Source organism: Propithecus coquereli, unplaced genomic scaffold (genome assembly GCF_000956105.1).
Source record: "Propithecus coquereli isolate 6110/MARCELLA unplaced genomic scaffold, Pcoq_1.0 Scaffold11, whole genome shotgun sequence".
Taxonomy (NCBI): domain Eukaryota; kingdom Metazoa; phylum Chordata; class Mammalia; order Primates; family Indriidae; genus Propithecus; species Propithecus coquereli.
Genome location: NW_012134969.1, coordinates 5463541 through 5482195, shown reverse-complemented (window position 1 = coordinate 5482195; position 18655 = coordinate 5463541). Strand labels below are relative to the sequence as shown.

The 18655-nt window shown below is 37.1% G+C and overlaps 1 protein-coding gene across 1 annotated transcript in view; it reads left to right on the top strand.

Annotated features, from left to right (window-relative positions):
* Positions 1-18655, top strand: part of ENOX1 (ecto-NOX disulfide-thiol exchanger 1) — a 609648-nt gene that overhangs the window by 137574 nt on the left and 453419 nt on the right. The gene's annotated exons all lie outside the window — the stretch shown is intronic.

Here is an 18655-nt window from a genome sequence, read left to right as displayed (position 1 = left end):
CTGTAAATGTCAGAACTTTGAGGACTCACATTCTACCTGGGCTTGACGCAAATACTGTGACCCTGGTTTTAAATGCGACTGGATCTGAAGGGAAAGCCAACTCTTGCAATTCCTAATTCTGCAGTTTTAACTAAAATATCCGAACCTCGGTTTTCTCATCTTTAAATTGTATATAATGATTACTGCATAATAGGACAGTTGTGTGGTCTACATGAAATAAGTTATTTGAAGCTGATGTATTCTTTTAATATTATAAGGGAATATTACAGTCAGTTCAGGACCATTATAAAGTTTCTTTGATTACTTTCAGCTTGGATGAAGCTTTAAATTCTTAGTTAAATTCCTTCTCTAAATTACTCATTTATTGTCTATTATTTTTCTAGTTATCTAGGTGCATTGGGGAATTAAAATCATCATTTAAAAATCATCCTGGGGGTATCAAAAGCTCATAAATTGTTAAATGCTAATGGGAAAGTCAAGAATCTGCTTCAACTTATAATTGTAGACATACACAGAGCTATCTAGGGAAAAGCAAGGGTTGGCTTAAATTCCCAGAATAAAATACTTCGCAGCTTTCAAAACATGTCACTCACTGTAAAATTAATTTAATTATTTACCAGCGACACATCTCCTAATCAAGGTTGAAAGTATGAAAGACCACAGGAAAGAATGGATGGTTACCTTTCTATTACAAGTGCTGGTGTTAAGAAATAATGACAGCTCACATGTGTGTGAGGCCCTTGGTTTTATGGGAAATCAGGAACTGAATATTTTAAAACTAATTACAATTAATTAAGATGCCTAAAAGAGCTGTGACAGTTCGGGATTCTATTTTTATCAACTCAATCAATCTCTCCGATGAAAAGTAGGAGAGAGATTTTAGATTTGACGAACAACTTAGAAGCTTTGCAATGGGAATGGAATGAGACAGCATAGGAAGCAGAAGACTGTTTAGTGAAATTCTGTACTCTTAAGCAGCTTCTGTATTTTGAATGTAAAGGTAGACATGACCGAAGAGGTAGAAAAAGAGAGGAGAAAGTTAATGTGTTTCAGCAGATGGAATGATGGAGGATAAATGCTTTCTCCTGATGTGTAAATCTCGATTTGCTGCTACCATGTAGAAAATAGCACTACATCATAGTGCCAGCTTAGGTATGTATATTTGTGTGTGTGAGTGTGTGTGTGTGTGTGTGTATTTATCTATCTCCAGGATGTCTTCAGATTATATATAAAAAGGGCTTTACTTAGTAGGGTTGGGTTAAATATTTACTTCTTGCTAAGTATTACCATGTGCCTCAACTTTTAAAATAGTAGCTATTCTAACAGGAGAAAACAAACCAAACAATTTGGAAGATACATCAAAGCTTGTTTCAGTTGGTTGTTAATGGAGGTAATTGGGTAACACTGATGTTATTTCTGTTTAGTCCAGCTCATATTAAATAAGCATCTACCATAGTTGAACGGGGTGCTCTGCTGGCTCTGTAGTGACTAACCTCATTCTGATCATTAGAATATCTTCTTAGTTCATTCACAACTGGAGGTAGACAGTGGGGAACACAGACACTATGGACCCACCCTCAGTCCTTGGCATCCCATGTAGGAGACGGGGTTTCTGAATCTAACCGTTGTCCTTAAGAACCTTATAATATGGTAGGGAAGCTTGCACATCTGTGAGACAGAACAGGTATAAACATGTAAATCAGTTTATGATAACAATTCTTCAAATCATTTCTTTAAAAAATGGCTTGGATTAATTTTTATAGGTAATATTTTCCCCCACATAATTGTAATTATTTTATTTAATACTATGAAAGACAGTAAAATGAGTGTTTTTTCCTTTTCATTTGCTACTTGTATTTTTCTTTACCTTGGACTCTGTATGACCATGGACATAAATATTCCATAGCTTTTGGTACAAACACACCTGTAGTATGAGGAATTAGAATATCAGCTCAAGTGAAGGTAGTTTAAACTCTGGGCTCTATTAGGCAGGAAAATGGATAATTCCAATAAACAGAGCTATTGAGGCTACAGCAAGTTATCTGCAGGAAACTACATGGTCGCATTTTTTAGATAGTATCATGGATGAGAAGTTAATTAAGTAAAGGAATCTAATCCCAGGAGAATCTTGGGGAAATGGGTTTATACTTTCTTCTCTTTGAACATGGGGGCAAATTGGTCTTTCATTCTCCTGTGGCCATCTCTTGGGCAGTTCTGCCCTAAGTTCTGCTTCTATTACTGTGAAAATCCTTTTGTTGAAATGACCTTAGTGTCAGTGACACTAAATTTAATTACTTTTCTAAAAATACTGTCCTTCCCAATAATTACTTCAGTTCACAATTAATTAAAGTGTAACATGGTGGAAACGTTCTTGTTTAAACTCTTCCTGTTCATCATCTTATTGATTTATTTATTTATCACCAATGACCAACTTGGTATGGGTAGTATTTCTCTCAGCCTCCAGCTCCCAGCTCTTTCCCGATATTGATTAAATTTTGAGAGAATCAAAGCAAGCAGACCATAAAGAGAGACAGGTAAAACTGGACCTGGGTGTTTGTATGTGTGCGTGTTTGTATGTAAGAGAGTTGTTATCCTATTTGTAGGATAATGGCAGGATCTTTTGAAATTGGAGGCTGAGTTTTGTAGTGTTTATTAGCATATGTAAATTTGGGTAAGTTATTAAGTAACGCTTTTAGGTTTTTTGTTTCCTCTTCTGTAAAATTAGGGTGATTATATCTAATGATCTCGTGGATTAAATGATGAAAAGCACCTAACAAAGTGCCTGATAATGTAGTCAATGTTCAATAAATATTAAATATTAACATGACTTATAATGGTCACTTTTATCTTGATTATTTATGTTTTAGGACTTTATCAAACTGAAAAGCTTCTTTTAGTTTGCAGTATCTTTATAGGCACATGAAACTTCTTTTAAAAAATTTTCTGTTACTCTGTTACTTCTTATCTCTGATTTCAGAAGAATTGATTTAAATCACATAATTCCTTATAGAGAGTGAAGGGCCTTGAGGGTAGGATCGTGTCTTATCCTTGTGTACATCACTCTGGGATAGCACTTTATTCAGAGTAGGTTCTCAACAAATTTGGACGAAACCCTGGGGTATGGAAGAGGGAGGCCTGAATTTAGCTCTCGTTTCTTACTAGCTGTGGAGTTTCTTGAATTACCTTTCTGAACCCAGGATTTTTGAGATTGTAAAGCCAGATTTGGAAACAGAAAGGCCTGAGATTTGGTTTCTGGCTTTGCTGAGGGCTGGTCCAAGGTATGTGGGGTTTCGTGGTCAGATATACCTTGATGCCTTTTCCAAATCTGTAAATATTTGCTCAACATTTATTTAATGGAGGCATAAAGGGAAATGACTTTTAGCTAATAAAAATGTAATATATGTTTAGGTTCACTAAGTCATTTGCTTTCTTTGGCCCAGGCAGGATCAATGGTTTGGGGAAAAAAATAGTGAAAGTTTTTTCTATGTTTTACTTATTGTCGATTTTGCTGTAGGTTATTTGTGTGTGTGTGTGTGTGTTTTCAAAATCAAGCAAGTAGGTGGGAGGGATATTAAAAGATTTAAATCTTAAATAATAAAATATGTCACTTTCTTTACTGCATGAGCATCATCCGTGCTTATTTTATTTTACAATTTTAGCAGATAATATCGATGAAGTATTCAAATGAGATAGACAGATGATGCTGGGCAGGTGTTCTTTGTGTAGATGGGTGGAGGAAGAGGGAGCAGACTTTTTTCCAATTCAGAGTACATGATGAAATTTGAATTGATTGGTTCATATTACTCAAGTAACACTTTAGCACTCTAAAAAAATTGTCTCCTAAGGAATCGGCCGATTGTTCTGAGCCTGCTTGTCACATATTTCTGTGTATCAGGCATCTAGAAGAACATGGTAAGTAGTAGGCATGCAGAACATAGTGTATTTTCTCATGTCTGATCCAGCGTGGATTGATGGATGCATTAACGGTGTTTTAGAAGGAAAAGAGAGAACATAACATTTAATATAGATACTACTTTGAGATACGTCTTATTTTCAGAAATGTTCAAATATGAAACAAGCATGCATCCTGGAACTGAGGAGCAATGGTAGTAGATATGATTAGGATCAACCTGAAATTTAATTTTTTCGCTTAGAAAGATGACATTTTTAAATAGGGCATAAACTTATTGCATGGTTTCAACTACTCAGAGATTAAAAACAGATGCTCTTTTTCAAGGGTATATAATCTAATTTTAATGTAATAATATTGAGAAAATATTTTGAGATTAATTTTGTAAATTGGCCAGAATATGTATTTTTATATAATAATATCAAGAATAACAATAGATGAAGATATTTAATTTATTTAAAACAACATTGAAAAAAATTCTAGATAAAGCACTTACAGATGGGAAGTCTATTTTTTAAAACATAAAAACAACACTGGGTCAGACTCATGGTCTATCCAGTGACACCATAGGATGTGTTAGGGGAGGTTGATTGTCACCCCTAAAGATTAAGTGCTTGCCCCCGAGTCAGACTGCCCAATCAATGCCTTTTATTTTCAGTTCATTTCAATTAATAAATATGAATCAAATCAGGTACTGGTGATCTTAGCCTTACGTCAATGTATCTTAAGTACAAAACTTCTTAAGAAAATTTTGGGTCCTTAACAGTTATGTACAACAGTAACGAGTTTGTTCTCATTAATTAATTTTACTTAATTTTCCACACTTTTTCTCTTAGTGAAAAAGTTTGTATATGTCACTTTTTTATCTTCTGGTAAATGTACATGCCAATTCTTTGCTGTTTATAGTTCCCAAAAAGATATTACTACTCCTAGAACAAAGGAAAACTAAAACAAAATAACCAGATTTGTGGAAAGTTTTAATCTGAGCCTGAAGCCACAATGAATTACATAATGCCATCCATCAAGAGTAGTTTTAAAAGTCAATATTTACATATATTACACATGGACAGCATCTTTTATCATCAGCTATTTCATAACAGTCTGAAGTTAGATGAGTCTGCGCCCCACCCACACAAACGCACATACATAAACACACACACGAACGTAGTTTATATAAACAGATTGTGAAACAACCTTGGAGAATAAAATACATAATCATAAATAAATAAAGACACAGCAATGCTGCTGGGAGGTACGAGGATTAAAAAAATAACAGCCATTTGATTCTATTATCACTATGTACTGCACAGATTTAAACTTTTTGGTTTAGTTGGCAAGAAAGTTTATTAGGTTAGAAACCAGTTCTTTAAATTATAGTCTTTGCAAAAGCTCAATGCGTTTAAGGAAACTTTGTCTGAATTAGGGGGTCAAATATAGTTTTCTGAAAAAGACCCTAGACACTTATGATGATAGTGTGAGTTAATTCTATTTCCTTGGGCAAGGTCTCACTGTGCGGACACAATGCACCACTTTGGCTGAGATGCTGTTTTCAATAAATATGGAAATTATGGCTTCCAGTGCTGTGGCCTAGTATGAAATCTCATAGGAAATAGCTTGAATCTATGTGATAGATTTGAAATTAATTCCTACCCCCCTCCCTGAAGTAACCAACCTATATTTACAAGATGTATCATTATTTCTTGGCCTTCCAGAAAGATGAGTAAATGTAGTCTTATTTTGTGGAATGAGGCTGTGGCAATAAAAAATTTCTAGTCCATATATCCTCTTTAGAGGACAAGTTGAACAAAGCAGGCTATGAGTTTATGCATCGAACAAAGTGGGCTGTGCTTTTGTAGGTTAGAGATGCTCTCTGCCCCCTTTCCCTGCTTTGGCTTTGGTTTTCTCTAATGATTCTCAGCAGAAAATTATGATTGGGGTCTTTCCTTTTGCCAGATGAGAATGGTTTTGTAATGATAGTTTTCAAAGTAAACCTATGTTCTCAATCTTGTGAAATCCTGGCAGGACAAAGGTGAAACGTGTCTGTCATTTTCAGATTATTTGTGAAGGAGCCATTAGAGATTTACTATACTGTAAATTTGAGGGGGGCAGCTGTTAGTAAGAGGGGAGAAATAGTAGATGAAAAAGTGGTTTGAAAATTTCCATAGATAAAGCGTAGACAATCAATGAGCATTTTTTAGAGTGCTGTTCTTAAAAGTCTTAGATTCCAATGTGGCAACTGCCCACTGAGGTCAGAAAAATATAATCTACATATACTCTGAATTTGCCTCCTGCTATATCAGTGTCTGTGAATAGGAAGGGCCATGAGCTGGCTGCCTCTGGATGTTTGTGGGTTGCAGACCTTCAGGGGACAAAGGCTCACAGACATACTATTGATTTTTTCCCCCTTCCTTTAGCGACCAGTATTTCTGAGAGTCCTCCTTAATTTCCTGTATCATCTGTGGCAAACAGCTTCTTCTCTTTAAATGGTGGTTTGCCAGTTGAACAAGGCATAAGAGATTAACCCTGCTTTGTTCATTTCAAAGACTTCCGTGGAATATTTTGAGCTCTTGGTAAATTGATTCTGAAAAAATCTAAGATACGAGCATTGTGTCAGGATTGGAATTCCATGAAAGACAAGGAGCTCTGAACTGAACACACTGGGCTTTATATAGTAGGACACCCAACAGTCCCATTAGAAAGGGCACACGTTTCTCCATAAAATTAGGTCCATGTCGTATGTGGCTCTGCTTTATTTGCCTAATTATGTGCAAAGTCCATTTATCCTTAACTGTCATCTCAACAATCCCAACTCTTCATTTTATAGATAAGAACCCAAAGCTCAAAAAATTGTAACTTGATCAAAGTTGCAGATTGAGCTATGACAGGACTTATGGTCCAAACCTGTCACTCATGGTCCTGTTTTCCCCAGTGCACCATGTGACATGAAATGTGTGCTTGCCTGCCCTTCCTCCCTCTCTTCCTCCCTTTTTCTTAGCTGATTTTCCAAGCTGTGGCTTCCTGCCTAGTAATTGTTTACTGTGTCCTGGCATTCCCTCAGTGACTGAACTCCCTCCTTCTGACCTCCTTAGCACTGTTCCTTCCTGAGTTGCCTTCTTGGATCTGTACTATTGCTGTGTCTACTTTTCAAAGGATTTCTGTGAAGCAAGCTGTAATGTTCTGGACATCTCATTTGGAGTGTGATTATTTCCTTTCAATTTGTTGAATAATTGAGAGTGTCAAAATAATTTTACTAAGAGAATATTTGTAATAAGGGCTTCATAACGAAAGTTCATGGGCTTTAAGAGTTTTCAGAGGGGGCCATAGAGACTATTGGGATGAGAAAATCCAGGCTCTGGAGGGTGGAGCAATGATGCTCAGAGTCAAACGGTAGGTTACACTGGAGCCTGGGCAGGCACTAGATGGTCTGCTGGCTCTTCCAGAATCATCTTCCTGTCGGGATCGGGTTCGTGTTGTGTTCCCTGGTTCTTGGTTCTTAGGACCAAAGGGTGGTTACTGGTACAGAGTCAATAGAATGAATGAGCAAGCCAAACAGGAAGGTTTATTAAAGCACAGTATGCTCTGGAGTGGGAATGGGTCTGTCTCCACAGTGGAGAAGACCCTGGGTTTTGAACACATTTCTACTTTTAGGTCTACGTCTTATGGTGTGCTAAATGGTGGGCAAATATTCACTTTGATCGCGGGAAGAGGGTTGGAGATTTCCTGGAACTGGGGGACCCTCCTTAACTTGTCCTTATAGGGTAACTTACAGGGGTTGCCATGACATTTGTAAACTGTCATGGCCCTGGTGGGTATGATTTTTACTATGTTAATGAGAGCAGTTCACCTAAGGTCCTGCCAGCTCATCTGTGTGCCTGCCCCAAGGTGTTTCTTTCTGTGGTTTGGCCATCTCTTTGATTTGTGGTTTTCTTACCCTCCTCTAATTGCCCATCAGCAGTATCTCTACCCAATCTCCCTTACCTTGCCTCTGCCCCTGTTTCCCCTTCCTCCTGGTCCTTACCTAACATTCCTGTGATTCCATGAAACAGTGATTAACCACAGACTTTAAATCAGAAAACTTCACCTTTGAGAAGATTCTATCCCTTGAAACTGGATGTGATATTACGCTACTACTACTGCTAGTGGGAGACCCTTCGATGGTGTTTGCTGTGTTACTGTAATTTGCATGACCCCGGGTGTAGTACTCCGTACTCATAACCCGTTGTCAGCTCTGCCATTTGGTGCCTGTTAGTAACAGCAAAACTTCTGTGCCTGAGTTCCCAAGCCTCAGGCAGCCTGAGGTGGTGTAGGTCGGTCAGAATTCTCTTCTTGTTCAGTCATTTGGTCTCCACACTAGGAATGAGGTCCCCGCTAGCTCTGCTGAGCTGGGCTACTCCAGCAGTCCAGTCCCAGGAGAGAGGCCTGCTGCTTCTCCATTCATAGGTAGCTGCGTGCTGACCATTGCAGGAGGGCTTCCGAGGACTGCTGGCTCACTTTCTGCATGTTGCCCTGGTTCCTGAAACTCTCTAGTTTTCTTTTGCCCCTGAATTGAGGTCAGAGTGAGTATTATGCTTTGCCCACTATAGCACACCCATGCACGGATGTGCGTACACACACACACACACACACACACACACACACACACACTCGTACACACCCACTCAGACACACTTGCTCTAACTGCAAGACTAATGAAACTGCAAGATTCCTTTGCTGTCTTATCTTGTTATGAGTAGCTGACAAGAGCCAACAAAATCCTGATATACATCATGTTTTACTGATACTGTACAGTTTTAAACATTTCCTACTTCTCACCTGAAAATTACAGGAAATATACAAACCGAACATAAATTTCTACATTTAAAATAAACACTGAGAGATATTATTCTAGCACATTTATCTCCATCAAAACACAAAAAAAGTCATATAATGATTCTTTCTATATTATATTTTTTCCTACGTTTCTTTAGAGGGACCATCATTAGATGCTGAGTTGTTAATACAATTGAGGCTTTGTTTTTTATAACGGGCATTTGTTCAAACAAAGAAATGCTTATCAGTAGAAATGATATCTGTGATAAATGGCCTAAGCTGTCATGCTTACCTACTATTTTCTGGTAGCACTAAATCCTAGTTTTAAGTCTGAACAAAACTATGCTGAATGTCTTTTCCAGTGGAGCTTCCATTTCCCACAGATTATTTATAGAGTTTTCTCTTATACCGCCTTTTGGAGTCTATGCTCCTTCATCATTTCACAGGTATTAATCCCCTGTTTATCCCTCACTGTTTACCTTTATTTCTACCCAGATTTCAGCCTTTCTGTATTCCTTAATTCTTCCCTTCATTCCTTCCTCTCCCTTTGCTTCTGTGCTTCAGAGCAGCTGCCATAGAAACATTTCCCTGTTCTCTGCACAAACACACAATAAATGGGTTCTTGGTCCTTGGGGGGAATTAAAACCCTGGAGAGCCACCGTGCTTCGTTAGTAAGCAGCAGATACACCCACCATGGTGTAGAAAAGTGTTCTGAGAGTTGTGTGTGCCCACATATATGTTTTGTGTTTATGGCCTCCTTCGCCCATTAGCATTGTTATTTTACATTTTGGACTTTACTTTTAAACACAAAATAATGTTTATAGTGTCATCTGGCTGATAGACCATGATGCAGCCTCTCCTAACTTTCCACTTCCACATTCCATACTGGTGGTGACACATAAAAATAAAAACATTATACTGGTGGAAAATAAGACTGATAATCCTTTTGTAGGATTTCTAGCGGAATTTCTGTTGATTACAGGCTGATGGAACTGAATTGAGAATAAATATTATTGGCCAACATTGCATTTCCATACCCCTCAGAAGGCCTGGGCAATCATCTCCTGTGGGTGGTGTGATTGACATGGTTGGAATACTGTGGGAGATCTTCTCTGTAACAACTGTTTTTTAACATATTCATAGACTACAGCTCACAGAAATTTACCATCCTTGTTTAGAGGGTGGTGCTGAGAGAAGAATAAAATCCATCCTAGGTGGTAGAGCTGTCTGTCCTGCACAACATACCATCAAAGTCTGTAAGCGCAGGCAGGAAGAGCTCATCTAGCACTGGGTGCATGGATGCGGTGTTGGTCATACTGTTTGGAAACTTATCTTTTTATTTAGTAATATATCTTAAGAGATTTTTGCATATTATTTTATATACATCTACTTCATTCTTTTTAATAGCTATATTCCTTTTATGGATACTTCATAATTTATTTTATCATTCCCCTACAGGTGAACTTTTATGTGGATTACAATATGGGGTTATTACAAAGCGTGCTGCAATGAACTACCTTACATCTTTATGTACCTGCATAAGAATGCCTATGGGATAGAGTCTTAGAAGGGGAATTGTTGAATCAAATGGTACTCACATTTTGCATTTTGATAGATACTGAGACATTTCCTCTAAAATAACTGTATCAATCTCCTTTCTCACCAATGGTCTATAAAAATGCCCATGTCACTCTTATTTAATACCAACACTGGACATTATCAATCTTTAAAATTTTTTACCTACTTATTAGTTGGCAAATAACTTGCAATTCCATGGTTACTAGTGAGGTTGAATGCCTTTTACGTATTTACTGCTTATAAATGTTATCTTAAATATTCATAAAATTTAAATCTAATGTTTAAAATCTAACTTGAATTATTCTGAAATTTATTTAGAAATTTTGAAACTTGAATTATTGAATCTAAAGTTCATCTAGAAGAAGAAATGGGTGAGCTACTTACAATTTTGAGGAAAAGAAAAAGTAAATGATAATATAGAAGAATTGTTTTACAAGATATTAAATTTATGATACACCTAGTAAACTAAGAATCAGCAGTGGTACAACTAGAAGAGTTGTAAAAAACCTAGTATATGAAGTAATTTACTTTGTGATAAAAGTGGTATCAAAATCAATGAAGAATCAAATAACTTTTCAAAAATGATATTTGATCACTATTTAAAATTATAATAAAACTAAAAATAAAAAACATTAAGTTTATAATAAAACTAGAAGTAGAAAATATAATTAATGAAACGTGTGTGTGTGTGTGTGTGTGTGTGTGTGTAATTTGGGGGTTAGGACAGTGTCCTAATTAAGAAAATAAAGAAACAAGTGTTAAAGTAAAATATTTTTAGGTACTACATTTAAATATTTCTGAATGATAAAAAAGAAATCCACCATATATAAAATCAGGTGGCAATGAAAACTGGGAAAAATATTTGCAACAATGTGATAGACATAGGGTTAATATCATTAGTATTTAAATGGCTTTCTCAAATCCAGAAGAAAAAAACTCTAATACCTCAATAGAAAATTGAACAAGGGACCTGAATAAGTAAAATGTAAATCCTTTCCTGCTAAGGCTACTCCAAGAAGAGCAAACAGCTGATGGAAATTTGGTGTTTCAAAGTAGGTTGATAGATGAGTGCTTCTTTCTATAAAGTTACTGCTATTTGTCTTGGTGGCAATGGAAAGCATTCTTGTTTTAAAGAATATAATGTTATGATAAGCCACATTTTTACAATTAAATAACTTACAAAATTTATTAAGAAAAAGGAAAAAACAGCTTCAAATCTGCCTTATTGACTGCAACATGTGATCAGAAGTGAAGCATCACAATCAGTGTAGTGAAACTATGTAGTGCCGAAATTTGAGCCAAAAAAAAAATCATAAAAGTTTACTTACATAGAGATATAGTGTTCCCAGTTTTGTTTTAAAAATGCTATTTTTTATAGCACGGAAACTATTTTATTTGTCCTGAATTAAATTAGCAGCAGGGCTTTCTACAAAAAAATGTTTCTCACCTTTCTACTGACTCACACTCTCATTTTGGTCCTCACTATGCTAGTGGTGAGAACAGGCAGAGTACAAACCACAAGAAGTAAACACATACGACTCAGTTTCCCTGGTTCCCAGCAGCCTTTCCAAGGAGCAGGAGAGGCAAATACATCTTTGGGCAAGCTGGAAGAGCTCTAGGCTTGCCTGGCCACATCACTGCACAGGAAATAAGCACTCTAACGGGTACCCCAACAATATCTTGCCTGAGGGAAATAAGCAGTCTAACGGATACCCCAACAGTATCTTGCCTGAGGGATGCAGAATCTGCAGTCCATTCTAAGTGCTGTGGCCAAGAGTGAATTTGACCCTGACCCACAACAGTGTTCCCAGCTCTAGAAGGGAGCCTAGTGCTGCAATCCAGTAATCCAGATTCTAGCATTTCACCCAGAGAGAAAATAAAGTCAAAGATTTATGTAAAAGGATATTGCATTGCAGTGTTATTATAATAAAAATGGTAAGAATGTAAAAACTTAAATATCCTCAAATAGAAGAATATTTAAATAAATTATGGCACTTTCATAAGGTGGAATATTATTGCAGCCATTAAAGACTCGTGATTTTAAAGACCACTTAACCAAATGCGGAAACACATTATTATGTTAAGTGAATAAAGCAGGGTTCAAAATTGTATTTATGGTATGAGTCCATTTTATAAAAAGAAAAAAAAATAGGAAAATATAGAAGAGACCAGAGCAAAATATTCTGAAAATATTTAAAGTAGTTTATAGCTAGGTGATATTACGTAGAGTTAACATTTTTTTGTATTTCTTTTTTCTCCAAAATATCTATGAACAAATATTTTATCAGAAGTTTTTATATATCTATACACATACCCTCTGTTGAGTTTGACAAGGAGGTAATACTTCTGCTTCATGTGTATGGGTTTCTTTGTAGAGAAAAGCAGGAGCTTCAGCTGTTGAATTAAAACAAAAACCCTTATGGGGACTGCGTATTAATGGCAATAAGCTTTACCTGAGGGAGGGTGTTTTACTTGTATTCCTATTTTAAATGGTAGGGCTTCCTAATTTTACTCCCCTCTTGTTCTTGGAATGGTTTGTTCACACCAGTGTTGAAAGTAACATTTAAGAACTACCAGACAAACAAGTCTGGAAAATAAAGTTCTAGAATCAAGTGCGAGGGCTGAAACAAGTGAAAGTGGATACACATCTGGCAAAATTGCTGTTGCCCATCCTTAGTTTTTTCATGTATATTGGCTTATTTCTGCCTCTGAAAAAAAGCTACTTATAAAAAGTGACCACTCGAGGCTTCCTTGAATGATGGCACCCTCCTACACACGCATACCCAGATGGAAATACCCTCCAAAATACTGACTAAAACTGACAAAAAGAAGCAAACATGGTGAGGGAAATAGACTAGGAAATAGTCCCAGTAATATACCACAAATGTCAAGGGAGTTTTATTGAATATAGTCTGACTTAGAATAAATTAAAAGGAGATACCAGGAATTGGAATAAAATTCCCTTTGTAGAACTCTGTAGGCAGAGAAGGCTTAGAATATTTCACTAATAGCCTTCAAATTAGATGAACAGGAGCTGGGTCAGAGGCAAAGGAGAGAAGGAGGCATCTACAGCAAGCTCACTTCTGAACATCATTACTTCTTTTCTATCCTATAAGGAAGAATTTCCCTTAAAAAATCTTAAGTTGACTAAAATGGCAAGTGTGGAACCCCTATGACCAGGTTAATTTAGGTGTAAGGGCAAAAACAATTTCTGCAATGAAAACCAACGTCATAAAACAATGTCAACTCTGCAGAAATGTAGTTGGTTCAACTGACATATAAATTGGTACATCTACAGAAGGCAATTAGGTAATAGCTATCTAAATTAAAAATGTAGACTTCTACTTTCAGATAATTGGAGTAAATGTACTTTCTCTATTCCTCCTACTAAATACAACTAAAAACCCTGGGCATTGGATATAGAAGAAATACAAGAGGATTCCAGGCCAGGCATGGTGGCTCACGCCTGTTATCCTAGCACTCTGGAAGGCAGAGGCGGGAGGATTGCTTGAGGTCAGGAGTTCAAGACCAGCCTGAGCAAGAGTGAGACCCTGTCTCTACTAAAAATAGAAAGAAATTAGCTGGACAACGAGAAATATATAGAAAAAATTAGCCGGGCATAGTGGTACATGCCTGTAGTCCCAGCTACTCGGGAGGCTGAGGCAGGAGGATTGCTTGAGCCCAGGAGTTTGAAGTTGCTGTGAGCTAGGCTGACGCCATAGCACTCTAGCCCAGGCAACAAAGCCAGACCGTGTTTCAAAAAAAAAAAAAAAAAGAGGATTCCGAAAGGTGGAGAGGAGATAGACTGGTTAGGGACATCAGAACCAGAGGAATGACCTGAGGATGAGTTCCCTACATTTTCTTTTTGTCTCATGTATCCGAGACTTGATGCTCAAGAAACCTACAACCTGGGAATAGCAATGAGTACAGACAAAGCCTCTAATGAAGCTTACTCTCTCTAGCTAGAAAAGTAAGAAAGGGACAAGAAAGCAAGACAAAAAATTTGTAGATGCTGATTTCTCTACTTCACAAAACCACAGAAAAAACTGTGCCCCTCTGTCTCTCATACCCATGCCACGGAAGGTTAAGCAGGGAGTGTAGGCTTTCTTTTGCTTTCCAGAGGCTGTAACAATTCTCTTGTTGGGATGGTATCAGAGACCACCTAGGTAGACTTCCACATTCACACAGCAAAAATTTTGTGCCCCTTCCCCTTCCTGCTGGAGCTGTGATAGAGAAGGCCCAGTGGAGACTGAGGACTTTCCCCATCGCCCAGTAGTAATGAGCCACCCTCAGCTCAGTGCCTTAGGAGACCACGTGGGGAGCCAGAGACTCCAACCAAACCCAGCAATAACAAGGAACTCCCACTGGGGTGGCAGTGGAGGCCAAGTGGGAACCTGGACTTCAGTCTCCACCTGGCAATAATTAGGTGATGTCCTCCCTTCCCCCGTTGAAACAGGATCAGAAAAGGCCAGTTAGAACAGAGAGTTTAAATAAGATCCAAAGTCTCAGAGCATAATATAACAATGTTCAGGTTTCATTTGAAAATCACTGTTCTATCAAGAACCAGGAAGATCTCAAATTGTATGAAAAGTGGCAACAGCTGCCAACATTGGGATGCCTGTCAGAATTATCTGACAAGGATTTTAAAGCAGCCATGATAAAAATGCTCAACAAACAATTACACACTTGAAATAAATGAAGACATAGAAAGCTCAGCAAAGAAATAAAAGGCTCAGCAAGGAAATATAAAGAAGAACCGAACAGAAATTTTAGAACTGAAAATACAAAAACTGAAAATGCTCAGTGGATGGGCTCAAAAGCATAATAAAAGGGAGAGAAGAAGGAATCAATGAACTGGAAGACATAAAGATAGAAACTATCCCATTTGAACAACGAAAAAATTGAATAATGATAAACAATGAACAGAGCCTCATCGACATGTGAGATTATAACAAAAGCTCTAATATTCATGCCATTGAAGTCCCAGAAAGAAGGAACAAGTGAGCAGTGCCAAAAAAGCACCTGAGGATATAATGCTGAAGACTTCTTAAATTTGGTAAAAGACATAAATTTACATATTTTTCATTTGTAGATTGAATGGTAGCGATATAATTCTAAGTATTTCCTAGAGTATTGAAAGGACTTCAAAAATGTATATGCCAAACTTAAAAATAGGTTTTACAATTAATTAAATTATAGATGGTTCATGTTTTCTAGAGTTTTAAGGTTACATAATTTTTGAAGCTATCTGTAAGAAAAGAGAACAAAATTTTGACTAAGTAAGTTCCTGGTCCTTGGAAGAAGCCTGGGCAGGTGAGGGCCCTGGCACTTAAATTCTCTTCACATCATACTAGATTCACCTGTTGAGACACACACTTGCTTTATACCCTGCTTCCTCCTTTTGGTGGTGGTGGTGGGGGGTTTATTACTATATATTAAGTTATGAAAACACACCTACTTGTCACTGATACAGTTTAAAGTTGTCTCGTGCAAGCAGATTTATTAAAATACAAAGAAAAAGAATATGGAGTTAAGCTTTACTGCTGAAGGTTCATTAAGCTCATTGATGTTTTAAGGCCCTGTACGTATAGTAATTGGATTTATTTATTCCTCTTATTTGTAAAGAAAGCAAATCACTCAGTCATTCAAAAAATATGTATTCAATTAATATTATTTATTTACTCTGTAAATGGCCCTTTCCACAGTCTCGTCCCAAAATATATTCAGATTTATAGCAGGACTTCTGAAACTTTAATGTATATTCACATCATCAAAGGGTCTTGTTAAAATGCAGGTTCTGATTCAGCAGGTCTGGGGTGGGGGTGTATGGTTCTGTCTATTGAGCAAGCTCCCACGTGATGCCTTTGTTGCTGGTCCCCTCAGACCACACTTCCTGTGTAGGCAGAATCCAGTCTCCGAACCATGCTAACTGCACCTGATAAATCTTCATTGGAAGTGGAAGGCACCTCCCATTCCCTCCACAGGTAATTTTCAGGGAAAATGTTCATGCCAGCTTGTGGCCCTTAGGAGTAGCTGTTGGGTCCGTAATCATGAATCTAAGTGTAGGAGAAGCTGGATTGAGACTCAGCTGATGATAAGGAAGAGGGAAAGAGAGACAGACAGACAGATGCAAGTGAGCAAGTGCTGAGAAAGAAGCAGCCTCTTTATCTACTTTGGGGAAATGTTTACGAGGAAAGAGACTATTTTCATTTTTAGCCTGAGGTCAGAACCACAGGTGAGGCAGGAAGTATGAGGTGCTCATGGGAATTTGAGACTTTAAAAAAAGAGCTTAGAATTGTTCAGCCCTGGTCACACAGATATGGGTACTTCCATTTCAGGGTTCAGGGCATGCTGTGTGTACTGACAGCCCTTCCAGCAGGTAGCCTGTCCAACCTGTGACCTTTTCTTCTGGAAACTGTCATAAGAAACCGACTGTATCCAGTGTTTTCGAGTTCCTTGTGCCACAGTAAAGAGTCTTTCCATGGTAAACCTGACATTAGACTCCTTATGCTGTCAAGCTAACTGTAGATTCCTGGTGGGCAAAGACAGGTGTAGAGGGCTCCGAAGAGGCTGCTTCCAGTAAATACTATTCCAGTGACAACAGACATAGGAAGGACATTTTATTATCAAAGTAAACTAATAAAAGCATCGGAAGCCCTGTTGTCTCACCTGTGATGTTCTGCATTCCTACAAGATTTGACTGCTTTTTTTCATTTTGTGGAACAAAATGAAATTTACCTTCTTAACAGATATGTAAGTGTGCAGTACAGTATTGTTAACTATAATCACAATGTTGTACAGATTTCCAGAGCTCTTTCATCTTGCAGGACTGAACGTCTATACTCACTGAACAGAAACTACCTGTTTTCCCTCCCTCCAGCCCTGGGCAACAACCATCCTACTCTCTGCTCCCTTGAGTTTGACTATTTTATTAATAGATACCTGTATAAGTGGAATCATACAATATTTGTCCTTCTGTGACTGGTTTGTTTCACTTAGCGTAATATCCTCAAGGTTCATCCATGTTGTGGCAAATGCCAGGATTTCCTTCTTTTTTATGGACACTTTAACAATATTAAGTCTTCCAACTCATGAATGTAGGAAGTTTTTGCATTTATTTGTGTTGCCTTTATTTCAGCAAGTTTTATAGTTTCTAGTATACAAGTTTTTCACGTCATTGATTAAGTTTATTCCTGACTATTCTTTTTGATGCTATTGTGAATGGTGTTTTTTTCTTAATTTCCTTTTTGGATTGTTCATTGTTAGTGTATAGAACGACAACTGAATTTTAAGTATATCCTGTAATGTTACTGAATTTGTTTATTCTAGCGGTTAAATTTTTATTCAAAATTTGAGGAATTTTTAGGATTTTCTGTATATTGTATACACTGTCATATCATCTGTGGCCATAGATAGCCTCTTCCTTTGCAATTTGAATGCCCTTTATTTCATTTTCTTGCCTAATTTCTCTAGCTAGGACTTCCAGTACTATCTTGAATAGAAATGGTAAGAATGGGCATCCTTGCTTTGTTCCAGATCTTAGAGGAAAAGCTTCCAGTTTTTCACTATTGAATATAATGTTACCTGTGGGCTTTTCATATATAGCCATTATTATGATGAGGTAATTTTCTTCTATTCCTAGTTTGTTGAGTGGTTTTTATCATGAAAGAGTGATAAATTTTGTCAAATGCTTTTTCTGCATCTATTGATATGATCCTGTGATTTATGTCCTTCATTCTGTTAATGTGGTATCACATTGATTGTTTTTCATATGTTGAGACATTTTTGAAGCTCAGGATTAAATCCCACCTGGTCATGGTATATGATCCCTTTCAAGTGTGGTTGAATTCAGTTTGCTTATATGTTGTTGAGGACTTTTGTATCTGTATTCATCAGGGATATTGGCCTGTAGTTTTCTTTGCTTGTAGTGTATTTTTCTGGCTTTGATATAGGAGTAATGCTGGCCTTACAAAGTGAGTTTGGAAGCGTTCCATCCTCTTCAATTTTTTGAAAGAGTTTAAGAAGAATTGGCATTAATTCTTCAAATGTCTGGCAGAATACACTAGTGAAGCCATCTTACCCTGAGCTTTTCTTAGTTGGCAGGATTTTGATTACTGAATCAATCTCCTTACTAGTTGTAGGTGTGTTCAGATTTTCTATTTCTTCATGATTCAGTTTGGGTAAATTGTATGTTTTAGGAATCTATGCGTTCATTAGGTTATGTAATTTGTTGACATATAATTATTCACAGTTGTCTCTTATCCTTTTAATTTCTGTGGCATCAGTTATTAATATAATGCCTCCTCTTGCATTTCTGATTTTACTTGAGTCTTCTCTCATTTTTTCTTAGATAGTGTA